The 16,471-nt window shown below is 37.2% G+C and overlaps 1 long non-coding RNA gene across 1 annotated transcript; it reads right to left on the bottom strand.

Annotated features, from left to right (window-relative positions):
* Positions 1–478: 478 nt before the first annotated feature.
* On the bottom strand, positions 479–10,334 carry LOC120223388. The gene is made up of 4 exons (XR_005526283.1): positions 10,239–10,334; positions 2,326–2,397; positions 1,979–2,157; positions 479–506 (listed from the first exon to the last, which is right to left on the bottom strand). It is a non-coding gene; the product is annotated as an uncharacterized LOC120223388 (long non-coding RNA).
* Between the last annotated feature and the right edge of the window lie 6,137 nt (positions 10,335–16,471).

Raw genomic sequence — 16,471 nt, 5'->3', positions numbered from 1 at the left:
TCCTCAGAAGATTAGATACTTATTTTTTAAAAAAGAAGAGAAAAGAATTGCATTTTATAAAGAAAGTCTGAATCTGCTTAACCTAGGTATAAAAGTAGATACTTCCTAAAAATGGGCAGATCAATTAAGCAAGAATGAGGGTTTTTATTTTCTTTGCTGTTCTCTAACAATTACACACAAATTTAGTTTTCATCACTTACAGTTAGAGCATCTAACAGAGGGGAAAATCATGACCTGGAAAGGAGAATAAAATTACATGAAGACTGTGTCAAGGCTTATATTAGTTTGCTTAGGCTCTTGTAACAAATAATATAGACTGGGAGGCTTAAACAGAAATTTTATTTTTTCACAGTTCTGAAGAATATAAGTCCAAGTTTAAGGTGTCAGCAGAATTTGTTTCTTCTTAACCCTTCTGCTTGGCTTGTAGGTGACCATCTTCTCCCTGTGTCTTCACATGTTTTTTGTTTTTGTTTTTGTTGTTGTTTTTGTTTTTCCTCTGAGTGTATCTGTGTCAAAGACAAAGAATCTTGAAAATAGGAAAACTAACTCATCATCAGGGAGTCTTAATGAGATTAACAGCTAACACTTCATTGAAGCTATGAAAGCCAGTAGGCAATGGGATGACACATTCAAACTGCTAAAACAAAAAAGTAAAGGGATTAGAAGGAAATGCTATGAGCAACTTTATGGCAAGAAAATTAGATAACCTAGATGAAACTGACAAATTCCTAGAAATTCACAAGCTTCCAAAATACCCACCATAGCCTCTAAGCCCTTTATGTTCTTATCCCACCTAACAGCCTCATTTATCATTATTCCCCTTTAATTTACTGTATCTCAGTTTCTCTGGCTCTCATTCAGTTACTGGCATCAGGGAGTATACAGTGTATAATTTTGACTTGTTGATTGTTCCCTTTTATCTTTAAGGACCCATTTAAATGCTATTTCCACAAAGACACTTTCTTGAGCTCCTCATAATAACTACTCATTACAGTAACACTAACTGCTTTACCAAAGAAAATTTCTTTTGTAATCTAGTTTCCAATCAGTTCCATGTTCCAGTAACCATGTCCAATGTTCTTTCTTAAACAAAATTCTCAATTATTAGGTTTTTGCTTCCCGGTTCCCAGAACAATCTGTCTCAAATTAATAGCAGATATCTTGAGGCCAGCTGAAATCAAAGACTTGGGTGGGAAGGTCACATACCCGTAATCTGATCGTTACTCCAAGATTACATGTAAATTAACCACTATCATTCAAAACGTCTTTATATCTCATCTGTAATGGTTTGGGGTCTTGAAATGGGATTTTTTAGAGGATCTATAATTTGAGATTTTCTATATTCCCTTACTGTATGAAAACAATACAGTTATTTCTGGATTTATCTTTATTTTTCTAGTAACATCTTAGTGACAAATGGAAGTGAGAGTCAATTTACATGATCATTCTGAATCTTTCTGACTACCTACCCTAGAAGAGAATTTCTCAACTTCAGCATTACTGACATTTTACAACAGATAATTATTTTATTGCAGTGATTTATCCTACACATTAGAAGTTTAGCAGCATCTCCTGGCTTCTACCCATTACACAACTGTAACATCATCCTCATGTCCAGTTGTGACAGACAAAAACGTCTCTAGATATTGTCAAATGTCACCTGGGGTGCAAAATCACCCCAAGTTGAGAACTGAGGCTAAAGGTTTATTAGGTCCATCTTCTGCCTTCAAGTTATCACAACTAATACATTTACCAAATATTTGTTCAGAGTTATAGCATAGGCCTCCATTTTTCCAATCCTAAAGTTTTCTAACACATTTCTGAGAGGTCACTGTCACTTACTTTAAATATTTGTCATAGATTGTACTGCATTTCAAGTTTCAGAATTTGTTTCCATATTAGTTACAGTAATTCTAGCTTCAGAATAAACAAATACCAACATTACTGTGGATAAAACCAACATAAATTCACTTCTTACACATAACAGTCCAATTCTCGCATTTGGTGGGTGGCCTTCAGTGCAGAGTTTCAGAAATTCAAGCTGCTTTCAATGTGTGGTTCTTCTGTTTTCAACACATAGCTTCAAGAGTCACCATGCTCATGTGTTTCCAGCCATTAGCAAACAGATGATAGAGCATTTATATGGGATTGTATAAGCTAGATTGAGATACAAAGAAAGAGGTTTTATTATTAGTTCTGTGCCTGCTAATTTTACTCATTCTTGTTTTATCCTGTCATTGATCCTTGTACTTTTTCTTCATGCTATTTATTACATCTATAATAAGAGAATTATTTGAGCAACTATTGGTTTATTATCCATCTTACCTCAGAGGCAGTATGCTCCATAAAGACCAGAACTACATCCACTTTGTTCAGTGTTTGTTTGGTTCCCAAAACCTAGAAAAAATTTTGGCACTTAATATTTTCTTAATAATATTTGTTAAATAGATAAGTAAAAGAATGAACAAATGGATGAGTGAATAAATGATGTATATGACCCTTGATTTGGATATGGCCTAGTAGATCTTTACAACAAGATGTTATTTTTTGCCAAACACAGATACAGGCATTGGTCAACAAGAGATAATAACTGGCTAACTTACCAAAACAGAGAAATATTCTAATGATGGAGGGTGAAGATGAGATGCAAGCAAGGAAAAATCAGAATTCAAGGCAGTAGTCAATGGTGTTCTCTCCTGAATTCATTATCTCATGCTTACCCTGTTTAATTAGAGTACTTTAGCTGGCTCTGCTCTTCTCCCTATGGTGAGGAGAAAAGGGGTTATGCAGTCCTCAGAGTCCAGCTTTTACTAATTGTATTGGCTCCTGAAGCACCTTCTGCCTACCTGTGACAGTTAATTTTGTGTGTTAACTTGGTTCAGCCACAGTACCTAGATATGTGATCAAACATGATTCTGGATAGTTCCATGATGGTGTTTTTGGATAAAATTAACATTTAAATTGATGGACATTATGATGGGTAGAATGCTGTCTCTAATATGGGTGGGATTAATCCAATCAGGTGAAGACCTAAATAAAACCAAAGACTGACTACTCCTGAGAAAGAGGGAATTTGCAGCAGACAGCCTTAGGACTTGAACTCTTTGTCTTTTCTTTCAGTCTCCAGCCTGCCAGACGAGCCTGTATATTTTGGACTGACCAACCTTCATAATCATGTGAGCCAATTACTTAAATAAATTTCCCTCTAAATATGGATATGGATATGGATATATAGACTAGATATACAGATATTGAATAGATATAGGTATATGTTGTGTTTTTCCAGAGACCCCTAATACACTACTCATGTACATATACTGAGTCCAGACTTCACTCTAAATAACAATATTGTCCTTATACTTTACAGGAATACCTACTTTCAAAGAGTTTGCATGGAGTTGTAATGTCTGAAGTGAAAAGAAGTCTTTAAATCTGTAGGAATTAGGTTCTACTTATCTATTCCCATATTTATTTATTTCCAATTTTCATCTCTTTATCTCTTGTATCATAAAATAAAAGCTTTTAAAAATGAAAGTTTTTTAAGTGTGTTAAAGAAATGAATGAATAAATTAATGGCTCAATATTTATCTGCTAAAAATATAGGATTTCATCACAAACCATTCCTCTCACTGGCTCAAAGCAAGGGAAATCCTGATGTGACCCCCAAACTATCACCTTTATCTACTTTTCCACATTTCTGATTACTTTCAGTATGCTGGGGTTGTAGAGGAGTCTTTGAATGCACCATCTTAGGAAAAAAGTCAACCAGTCAAAAACGTAGGGCTTGTTTTTATGTTTGTTTGTTTTTTTTGCCATTACTTCCTATAATAACACTGTAGAGAGCCAAATGGTAAATATCACATAGAGTTTACCAGCATGGACTGACCTGCGTTTAACTTCTAACTCTGCCACTTATTAGTCATGTGACCATTCAAGCCTTAGCTTCCTCACTGTAAAATGGGGATAACAATAATACATACATTATAATGTCATAGTGTGAATTAAACGTGATCAAGCATATAAAGCGTTTATCAAGGGTACCTGGGTGGTTCAGTCAGTTAAACATCTGACTTTCAGTTCAGGTCATGATCTCACAGTTCGTGAGTTCAAGTCCCAGTTTAGGTTACTTCAAGCCCCACATCAGGTGAGCACACTTCAGGTCAGCATGGGTCCAGCTTTGAGTGAGCTTGGTTCTCTCTCTCTCTCTCTCTTTCTCTCTCTTTCCTCTCCCTTGCTCACTTGTGCCCACTCTCTCTCTCTCTCAAAACAACAACAAAAAAAGGATTTATCAAAATACTTGGCCATAGCAAGAATTCAAACATAAACTATAAATAGCTCTTATTGTGTCCAAAAAGATTCCAAGGTCATCATTCCAAACAATCTTTAATCAAAAGATAAACTGGCAATAAAAACTACACTGCAATGACAAATCATAATAAATTGAGGAAGCCGAAGAACTTGAAAAATCAGGCTTGAGTGAAGCAGGCAAGTGGAAGATGGCCTAAATGAGTTCTGAAAACAGTACTTTTGTCTGAGGAACCTACATTTATCTCTAGAATTATTTTATTTGAGCAAACCAGTTTATCCAAAGAGACCAGAGCTAGACTGACAGTGACAGTATTCTACACACTTACTAAACTTCTCTGGCTGGCTCCAGAAAAATTATGTATTAATGTCAATTCCAAAGTCTACACATCTCAAGAAAAATGCTTCCTCCTGCCCATATTAAGACCCAGAACTTCCTTGCTCTGGATGTTCAGTGATCAAACTATTAGTGATACAACATTTATTTTACTGATTCATTATTACACACCTGTCCATCAGGGTACCATCAGAAAACAGATGATGTACTTAAACTGGGAAAATAAAAGCAATTTTAATAAAATGATTCTTGCCCAAGTTGTAGAGAGCAGAGAGCACATAGAGAAACCACATGGAATAATGCACTACCCTAAAGCAACTGACAGAGGATCACCATCACTATTCCCAGGCCTGAAGGGACAAAATGAGAGAGCCATGGAGGGAACCTGGAGAGACAGTGAGAGGAGAGGAGAGAACAACTGACAGAGCTATGACCTTCACTTGAGAGAAACACCCAGCCTGAAGATGTTAAGGGAACTTGAATGATAATACCAAAATGATGACCTCACTCTACTCTGTCCCTTACTAATGATCCAACCAACCCAACCAGAATCCAGAGGATAAAAGAGCCTAATATCACCGCTGGGTTTCAGGGAAGGGTGGAAAGGGTAGAGAGTAAATCTGGACCACAAACATCAAATATCCTGTACATTGCCCTATCTTCCTAAACCTCTGACAGTGTTCCAGAAGGGACCAACTTCATATGGCTGCTCCAAGATAAAGCCAACAGTCTTCTGTACAACCAAGCCTCTCCCATCAGGGTGAAATTCTTTTGCATCTGATACAGTACTGTTTGGGTATTCCTTTTCCCAACTAGAGCACCAATGGCTCCATTACCCCAGGCCTTGGGACAGGCTCCGACATGTCACAATTGGCTGGGCATGTTTATGCTAAGACTTCCATGCTGAGACCTCCATGATACAATAAAATATGGTAAGATGTCCCTGGCTCTGAAGAGTGACTGATTATAGTGGAATCTTCCTTTGATGAGTTAGGTATATCAAGAATCTGTAGAGCCTCAGATCAGGATTCTAAATGTCAATCGTCATTGCACAAAACTGAATAAAATATAATTCTGGTTTTATTTTATGGGGTTGATTATTTGCATCCTAGATAAACAGTACTTCACTGCATGTTCCATATTAGTAGTGTCTGACATTTAAAAAAAAAGGGCTTTTGATAGTTTTGTAAATCAGCCTTGAAATTCCTAGTTCTCAATACTGGCCAGAACCCAAAACGGAAACTGAGAACAAAGAAAATATACTGTTTTTATAAGTCAGAAGGTGGCAAAATCAGAAATCATGAGAGAGATTGGAAAACATTTTCAGACTGGTTTTACAACTCCTGTTAGCCTGGCTAATTGATACTACCACCCAAATTTACCTGGACTGAGCTTTGAAAATTTTGAAGTTCACCTTCCTAAATGAATACAAGTCTAAACTCCGTGAAGAATGCTAAGTGTTACTCCTCCCCAATATCAAACTGAATTGAAATTTTATACCATGTTGAAAATCTTAACATCAAGTTGAAAGAATCACATTGAAGCCATTAACTACCAGATAAATACTCAAAGAAAAGACTCAGATATAGGGATGAATAAAAGAACTCATGGGTGGTCTAACACTAAATTACTTTCTTGGGACCATTATCGAGGCAAAGTATCTTGGGTGGTAAGTCTAACAGGAGACAATATGAAGATATTTTCAATCACATGTGCTCCATGTGCCTTTATAACTACTCTTGGTCTCCCAAGGCCTTCACTCAGACCTTCTGATCACCCAAGTCTCTCCTAATTTAAACACTCCAAAGTAGGAAGACTTCCTTATCTGGCTAGATGAGAAAGCTTAACTACTCCTTGTATTCCTTTCTATATAGTATGCTAAAAGCTATTTGGTGTTTTAACTCCAATTTGTGGCTTTAAGGAGAATCAGCCATGATGGAAAGGCCTGGACAAGGAAATAAGGGGAGTTTAGGTTTTTATTTCAATCCTGTCACTAACAGCTATTGTGACCTTGGCATTACCCCTTTATCTCTCTGGGTCTCTGTTCTCTCTTCTGCAATATGAGGGTGTTGTATTATGTTGGTAACTTCCATGTTATTTTTTAGTCTTTGTTCAAATGAAATCTTATGTGGAAGCTCAATATACAAAGCAGAAAAAGATAGAACTGCTCTGGTTTGAAGGGAAAGTGATTTCTACCAGTTCTGTACACTTGACCATCACACTTCCCCATATCTGTTAAATTCACATGGCATTCAGAGTATAATCTTTGGACTATGCTTTCAGCTCACCATCCCCAAAATTCTTATTAAGAGCAGAACTTTAAAGAGGGGAGGTGGGGAACTTTAAAGAGGGGAGGTGGGTGGGGGATGGGTGAAATAGTTGAAGAGGATTAATAGTACAATTATCTTGACGAGCACTGAGGAATATATGGAGTTGTTGAATCACTACATTGTACACCTGAAACTAATATAACACTGTATGTTCACGATAATGTTATTTTTTTTTTTAAAAAAAGAAGAACTCTACAATGGTATTATAATAGTGCTGTATGATGACAGATGCTAGCTACACTTGTGGTGAGCATAGCCCAATGTATAAACTTGTAGAATCACTATGTTTTACACCTGAAACTAATGTAACATTGTGCATCAACTATACTGCAATTAAAAATAAATTAAAAACAAACAAATAAAAAGCATCCAATAAATTCTGAATAGAAAAAAAATAAGGCAGAACTGTGGGCCCCACCCCCATGATCAATTAAATTAGACTGTATAAGCAGAGGTAGGGCTCAGGAATCTTTAAACAAGCATCTCAGGTGAATCTCATGAACATGAAAATTTGAGCACAGCAAAGCACATTGAAAAACACATATCTGGGCCAGATATGTCTGAAGTCTTTTGCTACTTCAACACTCTAACATTGGTTGTTAATATGTAAGTCCAACAAATCCCTTTGAAATTTGATGAAAGCAATGAATCTTCTCTCTGCGAAAAGTGCAAACACACACATTCACACACATGCACACCCATATACACAAAGACACACATGTGATATTTGCCTAGAATTTTAGCAAGTTTAAACACCCAGTTATGTACCTCCCTGATATCCATCCATGGACACTCTATACATCCATAGTTAAAACCTTTATAATATCTATGATGTAACAGTGATATTTCAGGGTGAATGTGATGATTCATTAAAGAAAGCTCTTCTGGGATTAAATTGAACTCTCTTGACTGCTGGATGTTGCACTAAATTAAAGACTCTTCCAATTTATGACCTCTAAACCAATTTTCAACTTGTTAAAAATATTTGAGTCTCCTTTTTCTTCTCCTTCTCCTTCCATCTCCTTCTCTTTCTTCTCCTCCTCCTCCATTTTTTTTTTTTTTTTTTTTTTTTAGGGGTGGGGAAGCTTTTCTTATTCACCAGGATAATGTCATCCTGAATTTTCCTCAAATACTTCACTATAGGTATGGGAATGAAATTGCTAAACTTCAGCAAACCAGTTGACACTTCCCAAGATTGTGCTGTAAGGACTGTTCAGTCCCTAATTGGTTTGCTTCTCAAATTGTATGCATAGACATTCCTGTCATGGAACAAGAAGGCCATGTCTTCCAACAGGAATGATGTGGCCACCTCATTGCTAGAAGCCCAGACATTCTTCTCAGAGAAACAAGGGTGAGCTTGGAACTAGTTTTCAATCTGCCAAACAATAAACTGTGTGGTGGCGCCAAGCACCCCTATAAAGGGCTGTTCCATAAATATTCATGGACCATGACAAGGAACAGGATGGTCCCTCCCAAAAAGTCTGCCTCCATTTTTCACAGTGCCACCCAGATATGCCATGTGAAGTGGGAAATCCGACATATAATAGGGTGAAGCTCTTTGTGCTTTTTTTCCCCCTAAGCTTTCTCTTGCAATCTGAGTGATTTTGGCTTTCATTCTGCTGTTGGCCCAACAGCAAAAGCCCCTCTCCAAGTACACTCCCCCACCTACATATTCCAAGTCAATAGGGAACGACTTAACTACATGAACATTAACTAATTTGAAGTTTGCCTTTCATCCCAGCACTAATAGGAGAGGAGGAATGTGTTTGTGTTTGCAAGTTTTCCATATGGGTTAAGTAAAGATTGTTTGTTCAAGTTTGAAGTTTGGAAGAGAAAGAAAAAACAAGACCCATGTCTCATCTTGTCCTTTGGAGGTAGGCAGAAGAGCCATTGTTCCCAGTGCAGCTGAAAACTGTGGGCTGAGAAACCACTGGATTCTCTTCTCTGAGGCTTCTGAAAAAGTTCCCCACAGACTTATCATTGTCAGCAACCATGGCAGGCTGTTATGTTTTGCCTTTCATTCCTTATTTATTGCTAAAACAAATGGCAATGACAGCTGAGAAAGGAAAGAGTGGCAAGAAGGAGTGAAATATAGAAATAAGGCATTGATATAAACAAGAGAAGTTGCTAAAAAGGGAAAGGAGTCCCTTGTCCTCTAAAAGCTCAAAGTGCCTTTCATCATCCAGCAAGACTGGACCAAAAGAAAAATTATTTTTAAAGGTAAACAGATAAGAAATGACTCATCCAGAATGCCAGGGCATACTCCCACCCACTCCCACAAAGAAAATGTTGCCTTTTAATTCTTTGTAAGTAGAACAAGGCCCAGAACAACAGGGAAAACTATGTTTGAAAGTAAAAATTAGGATATATAATATTGAAGCAGAAGCTAGAATTCTCAAAATATAATCCCACCTTTCATAATCTCAGGGAAAACAAAATACCTTTGCAACTGAGTTTCTCCCACTTCCTGGCTGGGCCATGGCCAAACTAATGATACTGTTATTGATCAGGGGCTTATAAGGGATTCTGGGTTTTTGATCTTGGCTCATTTGTGTAGTCTTTCATGTTTTTCCTTACACTGTAGTTTTCATAACAAGGCAGCAGCCTCTATTCTGAACTCAGTAGTAAAAAAAAAAAAAAAAAAGGCAACAGAGAGGAAAAGCTTCAATGTCTCCCCATCATCACGACAATAGAATCCTGGGTCTTCAACATGGACTCCATGGGACTCTACAATCTAAGCCTTGCTATTGTCCCAGATCCAAGTCCTAATATTTTGCCTCTTGAACTTTATGTTACAACAATTTCAGAAACTTTAATTTCCTCAAAATGACTATGCTACTTTAGGCCTCTATGGGGTTTTTATGATATTTTATATCCATGGGTGGCCTTCTCCCTCTGCTCAATATTTTGCCTCTCCCTAATCCTACCTCTTAATACATAACTCAGGTGTCATCACATCTAGGGAGTCATTCTTAACACTCCAAACTATTCCCTCATGTAGGATTAGGCACCTGGGCATAGCATCCTCAAGAGAATTACCAAATTTTATTGAAACAATTTATTTTTGTGTTTATCTCCTCTACTAAATCATGTGTTCCTCAAGGGCAAAGATGATGTCTTACTTAGTGTCCTCACTGTCAAGCAAAATGTAGACACTTAATTGAATATAATTAAAGAAAGGAAGAGTAGAATAGAATAGAGGGGAAAACACTGAACTTAACTTATAAAGACATTATAGGCAAACCTGCCTTGCCTCCTTAACTCACCAGCTGAAGCATCTTCTATTTTCACCAGTTGCTGGCACAGTTCCTTGGTAAGCCTTTGGCATGGTTTGTGTAGCCTAGCTCTACATGCCCAGTTCTGAACTCCAATTCTGAGTATCTGCTCAAATTCTTCTATGTGAACAACTTCATTTTCCAACAGCTGACATCTAGGACACAGTGACTTAGGACCAGACAGAACTCATTTTCCCCTTCCCTATCAGTCCATTATTCCCACCATGACTATTTAGATGACAGTGTTAAACTTGAATTTCCTGTAACGAGAATAAAAGAGATCTGTATATGGTGGTTTCACTTATTTGACTAAGTCTTATTCCTTTCTCTTTTTTAAGAACCCCAAATTTTGCCTGAAACATAGGGATACACTTGATGAGTAGGAATTAATTAATTAAGTATAGCTTCTATGGTCCCTTTCAAGGCTATGATTAGATATTTTGTAGCAGAGACAGATCATTGTTTACCAAAATGTGTGCTCCACCCTTCATAATGTCAAGTCATTGCTGGGAAGAGGCTTCTTAGCCAGAGACTACATTTCCCAGAACTGTTTACATCTATTGTGTCCATGTGACCAGTTTTTACCAATGAAATGTAAATAGAAGAAATGAATGTCCTCTCTGATCCAAGGCTTCAAAATAGTGTTTATAAGTTCTCCATGGTCTTTATTCCTGCTCGTTCAACACAGAGGACAAATGGACCTTAAAGCAAAGGCTGGCAAACTTCTCTGAAAAGGGATAGATAGTAAATATTTTATGCTTTGTTGTCATATTATCTGTTAAAACTACTTCATTCTGCCTTCATAGTACAAAAGCAGCCATGAGCAACACATAAGCATTTGAAGCTGTGTTCCAATAAAACTTTATTTACAAAAACCAGTGAAGAGTCTACAGGACATAATTTGCCAACCCCTACCTTAGACAGCAGCAGAACATGAGACAGAAAAAGCCTGAATCCTTAAATCCAATATGGAAAAAAATCAGCAGCACAGACCAGGATCAACAGTCTAAGCTCATTACAGGAGTACAATAGCTAACTTCTATTTTGTTAGTCCATTGAAATTGTAGAAGTTACTTATTAAATAAGTTAGGAGGGCCTTTACTAATATGACTCCAGTGCAAAATAAAGAAATTGAGAATTAAATATGTAAAATTGAATAGCCACCAAAAAGAGCTTAAGACAGAGCCACAAGATTTTGTTCTGCTCACCAGTTTCTTGATCCACTCTGGTTCCTAGAATAATTTATTCATTTTCATGCTTTTCTTCCTACTCTCCTGTCCTCTATCTCATACTTTAGCAGATGGCCAAATAAAAAAGAAGTAAAACATGATGTATTTTACTCTATAAGCCTGCTTTGATACTGGCTACACTTAATTCTGTGCATACAATTATTTCTTTAAACTTAGTAGCAGGATGCCATAGATAACTTGGCAAAGGAAATGTGCCATACATAAATGCATTGCTGTCTTCTATGGCCAAAGGTATAAAAAGTAAAGGCCCTGGTGCCTTCTTTTGTGTTAATGTCCATTAGAGGGCCCTAAAGCAATACAACTTGAACCTAATGTGCCCCAGAGTATAGTAAAATTCTTGTTTAACTTCTAATTACAAAGCTATCTCAGCTTAGATATCAAAGATGTGCCCAAAGTTTGGGGGTGGGGTTGGTTAGGAAGAATGGAGACATGGTGGGGGAAGGGGAGTGGAGTGGTTGACACATTTGCCAGGAACAAGTTCAAGACTCAGGTTCACTTTAAATTCATAATCATTTCTGCATTCTGACAACTAAAATTGTCAGTGTGTATATTTTAGCATGCTTTTAGTGGAAAGTAATAACAAATTCAAAATACAAATCAACCATATTTAAACAACAAAAGGAATTTATTGTCTCATTGAAGTAAAAAAAGTAGGATGGTGTTTAGGAATAGTTTGATCAGGACTCTGGCTCTATTTCCTTAAAATTCATGTATCTCTTCCTTCCTATATTTCATAGCTGTATCTAAATGCCTTCTCTTGTGTCTGCATCAGCCCCAACCCTTACAGCTGTAGCTGTATATTATACCTTCCAAAATAACAGAGGGATCCTATCTTTTCTCTAATCACATATAAAATAATTCTGTGTTCTGACGTGACTAATCTTGCGAGGTAAATGGCATGCGTTCATTGGCTTAGACCTGTGGTTATTGCTGGTCCCTGACACAATTGCTGTGCCAAAGGGAATGAAAGTACACTGATTGGCTTTTGCTAATCAGAGCCAAACCAATTTGCATAGTAACCATGTAATAGGAGAGGGGTAGAGCAGACCCTTCAAAGGCAATCACAATGTCCAATATACTAAGTCAAGGTCAGCATATCTGGCCCCTTTCCTAGAGTCTCTCCAAAGAAATGTTTCAGGTCTTCATTTATGTGGATTCCATGCTGCCATACCCTACCAACAACTCACCAGACCTTGCTTTTGCTGCCTTGTAAGAAATCATCCCTATTTCATTTCTGAGGGAATTGAAAATATTTGAATCAAATCATCCTCCTATGATATTACAGCTAATAAGTGGTAAAACCAGGATACAGACACAGCTCCACCTGATTCAGTTCCAGGTTCTCATGCTCCATCATGATGTCTCTCACCTTGATACAAAGATAAGCCAAAGTTAGAAGATGATATCACCCCTGGCCTACCATGTTAGGAAAGCTCCCATCTGAACAATGGGCTCTGCTCTGCTTTCTTACATTTAATGTTTTCTAGAAGTACAGAAGCCAGAGTTTGAGTCTGGAAAAAATACATTCTGGGTCCTTGTAATCATTTCAGTGTCTAAGTAAAGTCTTTGCATTGAATAGAAAGTGTTTATGTGTGGATGTGAGGGTGCACATGTACATATGTTCTATTTCCTGGTGATCTTAAAATATTAACAATTCATGGCCTGCGTGGTTCTCTTTCATTGCGGAAAAAACACAAATCTATGGCACATGGTTAGCCTCCCTCCAGAAATTCTCAAGTATGTCCCATAAAATCATCCTGGGTGGTTATACAGCTATGACATTGCTTCGTGTCTAATTTGTCATTTCTAAGTTAGTAGCCAAACATACACACGCTTTTTTATTTTATTTTTTATTTTTTTTAAAAATGTTTTATTTATTTCTAGGAGAGAGAGAGAGAGAGACAGCGTGAGCAGGGGAGGGTCAGAGAGAGAGGGAGACACAGACTCTGAAACAGCCTCCAGGCTCTGAGCTGGCAGTCAGCACAGAGCCCGACGCGGGGCTCGAACCCACGAACCGCGAGATCATGACCTAAGCGAAAGTCGGACGCTTAACTGACTAAGCCACCCAGGCGCCCCATACACACGCTTTTTAAAAAAAAATTTTAATGTTTTTATTTATTTCTGAGAGAGAGAGAGAGAGAAAGAGAGAGACAGCACGAGCAGAGGAGGGTCAGAGAGAGAGGGAGACACAGAATCCCAAGCAGGCTCCAGATTCTGTGCTAGCTGTCAGCACAGAGCCCAACGCAGGGCTCGAACCCACAAACCATGAGATCATGACCTGAGTCCAAGTCGGACGCTTAACCGATTGAGCCACACAGGTGCCCCCAAACATACACACACTTAACACAGTCTTTGGAGAAGGTACATTAAAACCTTTACTTTTTAACTTCATCATCCTCAATGGTCTGGGCAGTTGCAAGATATGTCCAGAGTATGCAAGTACTGTGTATGGCTAAGTACAGAGGTGAGATCACCCTAAATTTGGTACTCAGCTTGCCAATGACCTCTCTAAGTCTCTATTTCTCTTATCTGTAAAACTGGGATAATAATCATAATACATATTCCATATTTTTATCATAAACACAGTATCTGGCATATTGAAAACATTTAAAATATATTCATTGATGAATAAAATGTATTTTACTATTATAATAATTAATTTTTATTTGTATTGCCCTTATGATTATTAATTAGAATTAACATTTTACTCTAATAACAAAATTCATTCTATTTCCTTACTGTTGGATGTTAGTTGCATATAATTTCCATCTGCTTAATATATTGCCTTTGGGAATCTAACCTTTAATTTAGATAAAGGTCTGTTTTCCTCTTTCATAGAAAAGGAAAATAAACAAACAGATACAAAATATATTTTTTAATATCTTGGATATTTACTTTCTGATTTATGCTATCTAGCACTGTGTTTAAAGTTTTTCTTCCATTTCTTTTTTTGTTAGCTAAAGTAGCAGATCTCCTTACAATTTCCTTTAGTAATTACTTTTGGTACTTTCCAGGTCTAAGCAACTAAGACACAGGCCCTATAAAGAAAATGTCATCTCTACACAGTCAATAGACCCAGGTTTCAATGGGCTTAACCAGAAGCTCTGGTCTGCCCAGCTCTTCAGTGTTACATCCCAAGGGCATTGGAGCTAATGAAACATGTTGCACTCCTAATATCTACTTAGGCAAATTGAATGTGGCCATCTAAGAAAATTACTCTGTTGTCATAGTAACTCTTTTACTACTTTAGGTCAAGAAGAATAGAAAGAAAAAAAAAAGAAAGAAAAAATCTGGCAGCAAAGCTTACAACCTAAAATAAAGTTGTGGGAGGTATGAGGCAGACGCAAAGATAAATGAGGATTTAATTCAATATGGAGGAAAACACCTGAAATGCAATGAGCTCCCCATAATATGCTCTCACTCAGCATGCTTAGACATAAGGTTGGGGGTGTCTCAGCAATAGATTCACAGAATGTGAAATATGGAAGAGTTCTTAGGAAATCCAATCTGAGCCCCTGATTTTACAAATAAAGAAACAGAAGCACAGAGAGATTGAACTATTCACACAAGTTAGCATATACTAAGTTATTGGCCCACGTTGAAGTAGAAACAGGAAGGATCTCCTGCTTTCCTGCCCAGGGTTCTTTCATCATTCTATCCCTGGGGCTTAAGGGCATAAAGAAACTATCCAAAAGACCTTTAGGAGTCTTTCATCTTTTTTAAAAAATATATTTCTTTAAATTCAAGTTAGTTAACATACCGTGTAGTATTGGTTTCAGGAATAGAACTCAATGATTCATGACTTACATATAACACCCAGTACTCATCTCAACAAGTGCCTTCCTTAATGCCCATCACCCATTTGGCCTATACCCCAAACCACCTCCCCTGCAACAACCATCAGTTTTTCTCTATTATGGTTTGTCTCCCTCCCTGTTTTCATCTTATTTTGCCTTCCCTTCACTTATGTTCATCTGTTATGTTTCTCAAATACCATATATGAGTGAAATTATGTGATATTTGTCTTTCTCTCAAGTCTTTTAATATGTTTTTAAAAATTAAAAAGGATTGACTCAGTGAGGAGGTAGAAGACTGGTTTGTCTTAAACTGGTTCCAGGTCTGGCCAATTATTGAAAAGTTGGAAAGATTTAATTCATTATACATCAATTACACATTGACACTGTATTAAGAACTGTGAAGGCTTTGGAGATCACAGATGACACAGTTATATCAGTCAGGCCACTCATAGTTCTTATAAAAGTAGAGCACCTTTATGTTTATGCTAAGAGTCAACAGTCTGAAAATTTCCATTCCCAAGGGATTTAGTCTCCCTTTCACAAACCTCAGAATATATGGAAAAATTATGATACTAACAAGCAACAGACATACCCTTAATTTAAGTCTATGATGATATCAATATCAAGGAAGAGCAGAAGTTGCTAAACAAATGCAAGAGAATCATTTTAATGTTATCATCAAAAAAAGGGTATATACTAGCTGGTTAAAAAAAGAGGACCTAGGAAATTTAGCTAGTACATACATAGCATGATTTAGTAGTATATAAAAGTATCCCTCCATTAACATTTATAAGATATGAGTGTAGGTTAACATCACTGTACCATGTCCATCTTGATCTAATACCCTGTATGTATACCTTAAAATATAGAGCTCTAATTAAGACAGAAAAGAAGGGAAAGATGGAATTAACATACACCTTTCATGTGGTTATAAAAAAGATGTTTTAAAACAGTGGTTCTCAGTACAGCCCATTATGACCCCTCAGGGGACATTTGGCAATGTCTAGAGTCATTGCATGTGTGTGTGCGTATGTCTGTATGTGTGTCACAATGTGGGGTGTGGATGTGATGGATAGAGACGTGAGTTGCTGCTAAACATCTTACAGTGCACAAGACAACCCCTACCACAAAGAATTATCCAGCCCAACATGTTAATAGGACCACTACTGAGAAAATT

Source organism: Hyaena hyaena, unplaced genomic scaffold, assembly GCF_003009895.1.
Source record: "Hyaena hyaena isolate Hyena2069 unplaced genomic scaffold, ASM300989v1 scaffold_991, whole genome shotgun sequence".
Lineage (NCBI taxonomy): Eukaryota > Metazoa > Chordata > Mammalia > Carnivora > Hyaenidae > Hyaena > Hyaena hyaena.
Note: the sequence above shows the minus strand (reverse complement) of the source record. Positions and strands in the feature narration are given on the sequence as shown.